This window comes from Acinonyx jubatus, chromosome E4 (genome assembly GCF_027475565.1).
Source record: "Acinonyx jubatus isolate Ajub_Pintada_27869175 chromosome E4, VMU_Ajub_asm_v1.0, whole genome shotgun sequence".
Lineage (NCBI taxonomy): Eukaryota > Metazoa > Chordata > Mammalia > Carnivora > Felidae > Acinonyx > Acinonyx jubatus.
Genome location: NC_069395.1, coordinates 48,165,496 through 48,175,395, shown reverse-complemented (window position 1 = coordinate 48,175,395; position 9,900 = coordinate 48,165,496). Strand labels below are relative to the sequence as shown.

General features: G+C 40.6%; 1 protein-coding gene across 7 annotated transcripts in view; it reads left to right on the top strand.

Moving 5' to 3' along the window:
* Positions 1-9,540: 9,540 nt before the first annotated feature.
* The window catches only part of RALGPS2 (Ral GEF with PH domain and SH3 binding motif 2), a 164,794-nt gene continuing 164,434 nt past the window's right edge, over positions 9,541-9,900 (top strand). For 6 of the 7 annotated variants that reach the window (XM_027074314.2, XM_027074312.2, XM_053209458.1 and 3 more), the window contains exon 1: positions 9,541-9,680. The gene's annotated coding sequence lies outside the window, so the exon portion shown is untranslated. The remainder of the gene's footprint in view (positions 9,681-9,900) is intronic. The other variant, XM_027074310.2, reaches the window with a different exon arrangement.

Here is a 9,900-nt window from a genome sequence, read left to right as displayed (position 1 = left end):
TCGTGATCTCACGGTTCGTGAGTTCAAGTCCCGCATGGGGTGAGCTTGAGCCCTGCTTTGGGTGAGCCCTGCTTCTCTCTCTCTCTCTCCCCTCCCTTTGTCCCTTGCTCAGTTGTGCCTTCTCTATCTCAAAAAAACAAACCCAAAACACCAAAGTCCATTCTCCCTCTGGGGTGTTGGGAAGAGATGGAAGCTTGCGGTGGGGATAGGAGCTCTGTGTCCAACCAACTGTTCTTATGCAGACTTTTCTCCAATTCCATTTTTTTTAACTTTAATGTTCATTTATTTATTTTGAGAGAGAGAGTGGGGAGGAGGAGGAACAGAGAGAAAGGGTGAGAGAGGATCCCAAACAGGTTCCGTGCTGTCAGCACAGAGCCTGACAGGGGGCTGGATCTCACAAACCCGATCATGACCTGAGCCAAAACCCGGAGTCAGATGCTTAACCCACTGCGCCGCCCAGGCTCCCCTTTCCATTTTAGAAGACATTTTTCATCCTCACTTTTCTCAGTCCCAGTGTCTCCGTTCTTCAACTTTCCAGAATTCTGATGTGGGAATCAGCTGACTTGTGTTTGTCTTTCCCCTCAATAGTTAATTTTACTTTTCTCTGCTTGGTTAAATCTATTTATCTTTTCTATCTTCCAAAATTTTTTATTTGTTATCATCTCCTCTTCCATTCTTTTCATTCTTTATTGTAATTTTATAAATTGTAATTTTATAAACACGTATATTCAGTTTACCGAGGTTAGAAGGTGGTCAATAGATATGTTTTTAATCTATCAGAAGCCCTGCCCCTCTTGTGGTTATATTTCAAAATTAATAATGTTGAGAGGAAATAAAAATACTGAAACATAAGGAAACAGAAGCAATATTTATGTTTAGATATAACTCAGCCCTAAAGCCCATTAGTTTTTGAAGTGGTTTTATTTTAGTTTCAGTGTGGATGCTGGTTATGTTTATATTATGGCACATATCAGTAAATTTAAAACAATTTTTTGAAAAGTAACGTATCAGGCTGTTCTTATTTTTGAAGTCATATTTTCTTTCTTCTTTTCTTTCTTTCTTTTTTTTTTTTTTTTGAGAGAGAGAGCTTGAGTAGGGGAGGGGAGCAGAGAGAGAGAGAGAGAGAGAGACAGAGAATCTTAAGCAGGCTTCACACTCAGCACAAGCCTAACACGGGGCTTGATCCCACGACCCTGGAATCATGACCTGAACTGAAATCAAGAGTCGGACGCTCAACCGACTGAGCCACCCAGGCACCCCTAAAGTCACGTTTTCTAACTGGAGTCACACTTTGAAAATCCATCTGTAACTAATTTTGCCACCAACGTACTTTCTCAAGTGGAATACTCTTAAATAATGACTGTGTTATAGATACAGTGACTTTTAAAGACAGATATAATTGCCAGTATTCAACAGTGAGTTTCAAATTTGTGTATGCAGGATTAAGTCATAATGAAGAAAATCTGTCTTGCTAAATGAAGTCTCAATTAAATACAGTAAAAATTACATGAAATGTATTGGTTGTTCTAACAAAAGTGCTTTAAGATGCTTATGTTACTAATTTCCGGAAGGAGTAAGAATATTTCTTTCTGGAATGTGAAACCGCAGGTAGAATTGCATCTCTCCAGAAAAGTGGACGCAGTGGCTTCTGCAGTAAGCTTTTCCCATCTGTAATGTGATAACCAACTCTATAACTGTGCTACTATGGTAGAAAATTATCTCCTGCGTTATATTTTTTAATATACTTGGGTGGATAAAATGAGGAATTCAACCTAATGCCATTTTTTTCTGTTTAACTTTTCCCATTATTGTAAAAGTATTTAGGTTTTTGAAAGCCGTTTTACCCTGGGACTCCTGAACAAGCTTCTATAACCAAATTCTAGAGAAGACTATTCTTAAATTAAACACGTATGGGTGTTACATGTCAGATTGTTCATTGTTAGCATAAAGTACATTATATTTAACAAGTATTTTCCAAGCCTCATTAGTGTACGTGCTATTGTGCTGCTCATTGAAAAGAATATATGAGAAGCACGGTTTTATAGGGAGACAGGATAGTCCGGAGACTGAGTCAGACCGCCTGGATTGAATTCCCAGCTTTGTGAGGGCCTAGCAGCGGGACCCTGGGCAAGCCGTCCAACTTCTCTAAGCCTCATTTGCAAAATGTAAAAATATCTACATTTCAGGGCTGCTGTGAGAACAAAATGAAATGACGTAGGCTAGGCATTTCATGTGTTGTCTGTTTACTATAAATGCTCAACAGACATGAATCCAGAGAGCGCAAGAGAGAGAGAGAGAGAAGAGAGTGACTGCATTGTGCTCTCCAGGAGCTTCAGTAGATTGGGGAATGTAAGAAATGCACATATTGGTAAAATCCTAAGTCATGATAAAATAAATTTTCAAAGTTAGAGAGTGATATCAATGATAATCTCAGTAGGGGTTTGGAGAAGGGAGATGTCAGCCATAGGTATAACTTCACGGAAGGAGCAGAGGTGGGTCTTAAGTCAGGCCCTAAAGAGTTTTAGAGCAGACAGACAAGAGGGACAGGGCAAAGGTGTGCTGGAATGGAATGACAGGAGCAAGTCAATAACTGGTGCGTATGAGGAGAAATACGTGTTTGTTTCTTGAACGAATCCATCAAAGGATGACCTGGCTAGTGTGTGGAGTGGAGATGAGGTGAATTGGTGGGTAAGCTGAGGTTATAGAAGTCTCTGGATGTCACCTTGGTAAATCACAAGGAACACCTGGGGATTTTTGACTGGGGTGGGGAAGATGTGTGACACAATGAAAATGGCGTAGGAATACTTGTATAAAAAAGGAAAAAAATCTCTGGAGAGTAGTTAAACCTAAGAAATCAAGTAAGAGTACTTTTCTATGTATATAGTTTGGGCTAATATTTGCAAAAGAAAAAAAAATCCTGCAAGAAATTGTAAGGATCAGAACTAAATGGATAAATAATAAAGGAGAGAAAAGAAAAGGGTCAGTGGTGATTCTAAAGCTTGGGAGGGAGAAGGAATGATGGGAAGTGGTGTTGGCGGGAATGGGGATGAAGGAATTCAAAATTTTCAAGTTAGAAAGAAAGCAACACTGTTGTTGTCACTTTTATAAAGGTATGCATACTTCTAACAAAAAACACAGCAATAGCAAACAATGGAACTATATAAAGTAGAAAACTGAGGGTCCCCTTTCCCACCCCCAATTCCATATTCTTTGGCTAAAACCACTGTGATAGTTTGTTTGCATAGCTTTCCAGGCTGATTTCTATGTATGCCAACCCAGAAAAGGCAATGGAACACTAGTGGACACAGGTCTCTTCAACTTGCTTGGGCTTTCTTCCATATTGGTTCACATAGGGCTATCTTTACGTTGTAAGGAAGCAATATAACTGCATTTACCTACTCCCATATTGATGGGCATTTAGTATTTCAATTTTTGCTATTACAGACAATATTTAATGAGCAGTCCCATATATCTCCTTGAACTTCGTCACAGCATTTTTGTAGGACAAGTATCTATGTGTGAAATTGCTGGGTCAGAGGTACGTACATGTAAATTTTTCCTTGCTTGTGGCACATTGTCCAACGAAGAGATACGTTCATTTTATACTCCTACCATCAGTTTATGAGAGAGCCTACTGCCCACACCTTGGCTAAACTTGAATATTATAGATCTTTTTGATTGGTCAGTCTTTGAGGCAAAACATAATCTTGTTTAGTCTCCATCAGTAAGGACGGACCTATTTTCATAGGTTTTATTAGCTATTTTAATTTTTTTCTTCTTTGGCTAGTTCAGTTTTAAACACATAGAGATTGAACATGTAGAGGTTTAAACGTGTAGAGGATGGAATATCCTCATACAGATGTCATGGAGGCAATTGTAAGTCTGAGTGAGAATTACAGTGGAGCAGTGATCACTGAAACAGTAAGACTACCTAAGTCCCCTGTATGATCATAGATAGAGATCTATGATAGATAGATGATAGATAGATAGATAGATAGATAGGAGAGAATACAGGCCCATAGAAAACTGAGAGATAGAAAGGGGGAAAAGGGGAAATGAGAGAAACTGGGCAGTAGCAGTTTATCAGCTATTGATAGGGAAGTAGAATCAAGATTGTGCCATCCTGCTAACTGGTTAAGGGATTCTGGGTAAATCTTGAATCTCTAGGGTTTAGTTTCCTCATTCATAAGATAAAAAAGTTGGATAAGATGAGTCTTCAGTTATAAAATGCATTGTTTCTAAAATTTTACCCCAAGAGATGAGATAATTTCAGGGGAGGAGTCAACAAAGCCTGTGGGATTAGGCAGTAAGGTGGTCATTTAAAATAATTGTAACATTAGGGTCTATGGGTGACTTCTGCAGCTGCTTTTTTGAAATTCTAACATTAAAAAAAAGCTTTTTATTTGGAAATAATTTCAAATTTATAGACGTTTACAAGGAATAAACCCAAACACACCTTTCCAGCATCACTTATTAACATTTTACCTATTTATTATGTTTTCTCTTCGCTCTCTGTGTATTTCTCAGCCATGCACACCTCCTAGTCTTTTACTCCTAAATACTGCAGCATTTAGGGACATAACCACAGTATAGTAACCCACTTCAGTGATTTTAACATTGATACTTTTATCTAATCTGTTTGCCAATTAACCCAATGATGTGCTCTATAGAATTATTTTTCCCTCCAGTAAAGGTAACAGTGTAGTATTTCACATTGCATTTACTTGTCATGGCTCTTCAGCTGGAATATGTTCATAGCTTTTGTCTTTTATGGCATTGACATCTTTGAAGAATACAACCGCCGAGCACCTCCGCTCTCAATTAAAAAACAAAACAAAACCCAGAATGTTCTTCATTTGGGATCTGATATTTCTTCATTAGATTCCTCATTAGACTTCCTCATTTTCTCATTCGGTGCTGTGTCCTCTGGGAATCACATCTCAAGGCAAACAATGTTTGTCTGTCCCTCATTCATGATGTTAATTTTGGTTACCTGGTCAAGATTTTGTCCAGTTTCTCTAGTGTATAATTAGCATTTTTCCTTCCTTGCAACTAATAGGGAGTCTATAGGAAGAACTGTAAGATGATGCAAATGTCCTGTTCCTCATCAAAATTTCTCCTTACATTTAGCATCCATTGATGGTTTTTGTCTTACCCAATCTTTGCCACAATGGTTGCAAAATGATGATTGTCTAACTCCAGCACACCCTCCACGCTTACCTGTTGGCCTTCAACATTCCACCATAAACAAGAGCACTCCCTTCTTCCCCATTTATTTTATCTATTTATTACTTGCATGGAGTTATGAATTCCTGGGGTTTTTGTATTCTAACCTTATTTTGAATGCAGGATATATAGGCAGATACTGTGATGAGTATTATCAACAGATATCCTCACTTTCCATTAAGTATGAAGAGCAATGCCTAAAATTTATACAAAGAATGTAGAATGCAATAATAGTTCACTTATCTGGTAAACTCATATATCCAAAATATTAAGGAAACTAGGAAAGTAGGCAAATGGCCTTCACATGAAGTAAATGCCCCCAAGTATCGGAGTTGTTTTAGCATATTCTGAGGTTCTTTCCTCTTATTTTATACATCCATTAAAAATATTGGTTGGTTGATTTCCCAGGCTAATGTGGTAAGATAACTCAAAGGGAGATGTGTGAATATATATATATATATGTGTATATATATATATATATATATATATATATATGCAAGCAGTGCCATAGGACGGTTGCGGCAACAAGGAGGGATGGCAAAAAGATCAATCATGAGCACCATGCAGATCAATTAGACTCCAAGGAATTCAGGAACATAGTTTCAGGCCATGATTATTTATTGTAGCATGAGGGATACTAAGTACTTCTAAGCTCCTAGGGACATCTTGGCATTATGGCTTTTGATTATCAAATGCCTCTGGGTCATTAGGAATAGGTTAAACTATACTATGTTTGATTAGTTCAAGGCAGAGAAACTGGTGCTATTTCAGAAAGAAAATCAATACACGTGGTTTAAATTAAATTGTTTCTAGTGCTTTAAGAAGAAAACCTATGCTATCGAGAATATCTAGTTACGTTCAATCCCTCATTGCCCCCTTTTTTTATCCTGTCAGATAAATGAGGTATTACTGAAATTGTCTTTAAAGTCAATATGGAAAATTATTAGTTCATGCAAAATTGTATTTAAATACTAGCGGGTCCCCAGGAGTTGTTCCGGGGAAACGTTAATTGTCATTAAGTAAATACTTCTCAGCTGATCTGTTCCCTGCATAGAGCTGCCCATGTGAGAAACACCTCAATCTTAAGTTAGGCCTTATGCCTTTTGACAGTTGGTGCACAGATTTGAATGGACTGTTGAGTATCTTTGTTCTTGGTATCTTAATATCTGTGGCATGTCTCACTTGATTGGGAATTGTGGCGGGCTCTCCTTGTACCTTGGTGTCAGATTTCTGGAGAATATGTGTCTGTCTCTTCAACGTCCCCCCATATCCTTTCCCTTAAAGTGAATTTTGGGTATGTTACTTTACCTATATTTTAAACCAGAACAATTGCAAAAATAACTGATAAAAATTTCAAAAATAAAAATTTTTCAAAGTATGTTTTCATATATATATTTCAGAAGAGAGATCAATGGTTTAAAGAAATAATAGAGGTGTATGTTATTACTGAAATTCTGTTGGTTGTAACAGAATTAGGTGTTATTGAAATAATAAGCTTTTTTTTTTTTTAGTGTTTATTTTTTGAGAGAGATAAGAGTGTGAGCGGGGGAAGGGCAGAGAGCCAAGCACAGAATCAGAAGCAAGCTCCAGGCTCCCAGCTGTCAGCACATGGGCCCGACGCGTAGCTTGAACCCACAAACCATGAGATCATGACCTGAATCAAAGTCGGACACAACCGACTGAGCCTCCTAGGTGCCCCTGAAATAATAAACTTTCTAACTTTGATTTTGTTTTGACAGCAATAATGAGATGTTTGTTGATTTGTTTCTTGCTGTAGCGGTCTCTTATCTTTGAAACTGCTTGCTCTATATCTAAATTAGTTCTTTGGCTTACCCCTTGGAAATAATTTTGATGGATAGTAATAGAACTGTTACATAATGGTGATTCCTTTGAAATGATTTTAAACATATTGAATTCTTATTGATTTCTATTTTATAGAGTGACATTTCACTTTTATACATTAGTACTCTTCGTGATACAAAAACTGCATATTTCTTGTCTTCTGGCAAAAGCAAATGGAATACATAAGGCAACTTACAGAATTTAACTGTGATAAAAGATGCTCTGGTAAGGAAAATTTGCTGCTGGTCCTCTTTTAAGTGTAAAAAGCCATTGCTCATTTGCATATCAATAAATGGAAGGGGCATTGACTTTCTAAAATAATTCCCAAGCTATGACAAAAAAAAGACACAACAATCTTTTTTTCTTTCAGTATTTTTATATGCAAATTCTTAATCTTACCAATTTCAGAAATGTGAACTCAACACAACTCTAAAGGTTAATAAAACTATTATTTTAAAGGTTATCAACATGAGAAACAGATTTTGAGTAATTATTCCAAACTCAGAAATTCAGTACATATAAGAATTTAGTATATCTATAGCCTACCTTCATGAGTCACATGCCCTGTTCTCTTCAAAGTCCAAATGAAAAAACTTCACTGCTCTTACCGTAAACTGTGAAAATTATTGGCAGATGCAGGAACACAGGCTCATTTGTTTTTATGAAACCCTATTCAACTTTAAAGTAATTGCAAAACATTAATACAAAATAGAATTCCCTGTTGTTTCTCAGTTTTCTTATTTCTTAAAAGCAGTGATAATGGGATATATATATATATATATACACACACATGTATGCCTGTATATAATTGTTGTATGTATTATTGTTGGCACACAGCCAACCACCTCTTCCTTAATCTCTTACTAACACTTTAAAAAGAATAAACATTTACCTAACTTGATAACTAGAAGGGTTTTTCCTCCAAGTGCTAATTTTGTTTGCCAGTTGTTTCTTTGGGACTTGAAGCAATTAGCATCTATGGGAAAACTCTGTATACATAATACATTTCCCCCCTTTTTACCAATAGTCTGTTTTCCTTTTTCTAAGTCTATTCTCATTTGAAAGTTGTTTTTTTTTCTTACTTTTGGTTTCTCTACTTCTCTCAGTGATTTCATCATGATTTCCTTCAAGACTTTCTCTGAAAATAAAATGCAATAAAAGTGAAAAACCATAAACTTTGTCTATCCTGTTTGTTTTTGTTTTTAAACTTACCTTTGGGTTTGGGGAGCGGGAGGGAAGGCTTTAAAGAAGTGACCCTATTTGAGGGAAGGGGTTTGAAGAGGCATTCTAGCTTCCCTAAGAGTAAAGGGTTATGATACCAGGCCGTCAAAGGAGGAAATAATTAGCATTCTTCAATATGCACGATTAATCAGTTCTGCTTGGTGGTTATAAAGGGAGGAAAGAAACCAAATGGGAACAATTTTGGTCCTTTCATGTTTTATACCCAATGCTAGTTAGTACACAGTATCCCTTCCACATTCTACTGTACATGGCCTGAAGAGCTGCAGATCATCAAATAATCATTTCCAAATGGTCTAATGACAGCATAAAGGAGGCTCACTTAAAACCTTCCATTTATAGTCACACTGCATCAAATGGTGCTAATTTTAAGTAGGCCACCCCATACAGAGCACCCTCCGAAACACCCTTCCGCCGTTTATAACGAATCTGTTCCTTTTTCATTCACAGAAAATATTTGATATTTCAGAATCTTTTTCGTGCATTGACATGAAAATACTTTTCACCTGGAACTCGTCAATCCGAGACCCCCGGGGATGCCAAATTTCTGCCATTTGCTTATTAAGCCACGGGCAGTCCCCAGCATAACACTTACAAAGGCCTACTTCTAACACTTCCCGAATCTTAATATGAGAGTATTGATCACCATAATTTATGGTCCTATGGCAGTGGGGCGGCTCTTCACATTTGGAGCCCCCCACATTAGTTGCAGCGACTAATTCTAAAAACACCGCTGGCGCGGGCAGAATATTTCATCTGGGGACCAAGTGTTTCCAGACTTTGTTCTCCGGCCTTAAAGGTGAGGTGCCGGCGCTGAAAGCGACAGACACCAGGGTCGGTTTCACCGTGGTGGGCCCCGTGCGGAAAGGAGGTGTCCGGCGCCCCACCTGTCAGCCCTCCAACCCTTCCCCGCCCCTCCTTAGGGCGGGCAGCGGCCCCTCCCTCCCGCGGGCGCCGGGCGGGGGGCTGCGGCTAGCGGCGCGCGCCGCGGACACTGGTCCCCGGCGGCAGTTGGGCGTGTGGGGCAGTAGAGTAGCAGGCGCAGAGCGCGCGGCGAAGACCCCGCCAGTCGCGGCCCCGAAGGCACGCGCGAGCGCATTCGGTTGGTGCGCGCGCGCGCGGCTCCGCCCCGCCCTCCCTGCGCGCGCCCGGCAGGTCCGCTCTCCTCCCCCACCCGCGGCGCGGACGGGGTGGATCCAGCTCACTCCCCTCCCCCGAGCGGCGGCCGCGGCGGCGGCGGCGGCGGGCGCTGAATGAGAGACGCCAACTGCTCGGGTCGCCAGGCGCTAGCTTAGGCGGCGGCGGCGGCAGCGGCGGACCCTGAGGCCGGCGTCGTGTTCCCATCCTCCGAGGCGACGGCCGCGACTGCACAGGTCGGTGCTCCGGCCGCGGGCCCGGTGCGGAGCCTTGGCGGGCGGTGCGGGGGAGGGAAGGTGGGTGCGCTGCGCCCCCCGGGAGGCGCGGAGCCGCAGCGGCGGCGCGGGGAATGGCGGCGGCTCGGGCGCTGCGGTGTGGCTCTCCTGGCCTCGGGCCCCGGGGCTGCTTGCCCTCGGCGCGGAGACGGGGCTCGGGCTGAGGGAGGAGAGCGCTGGG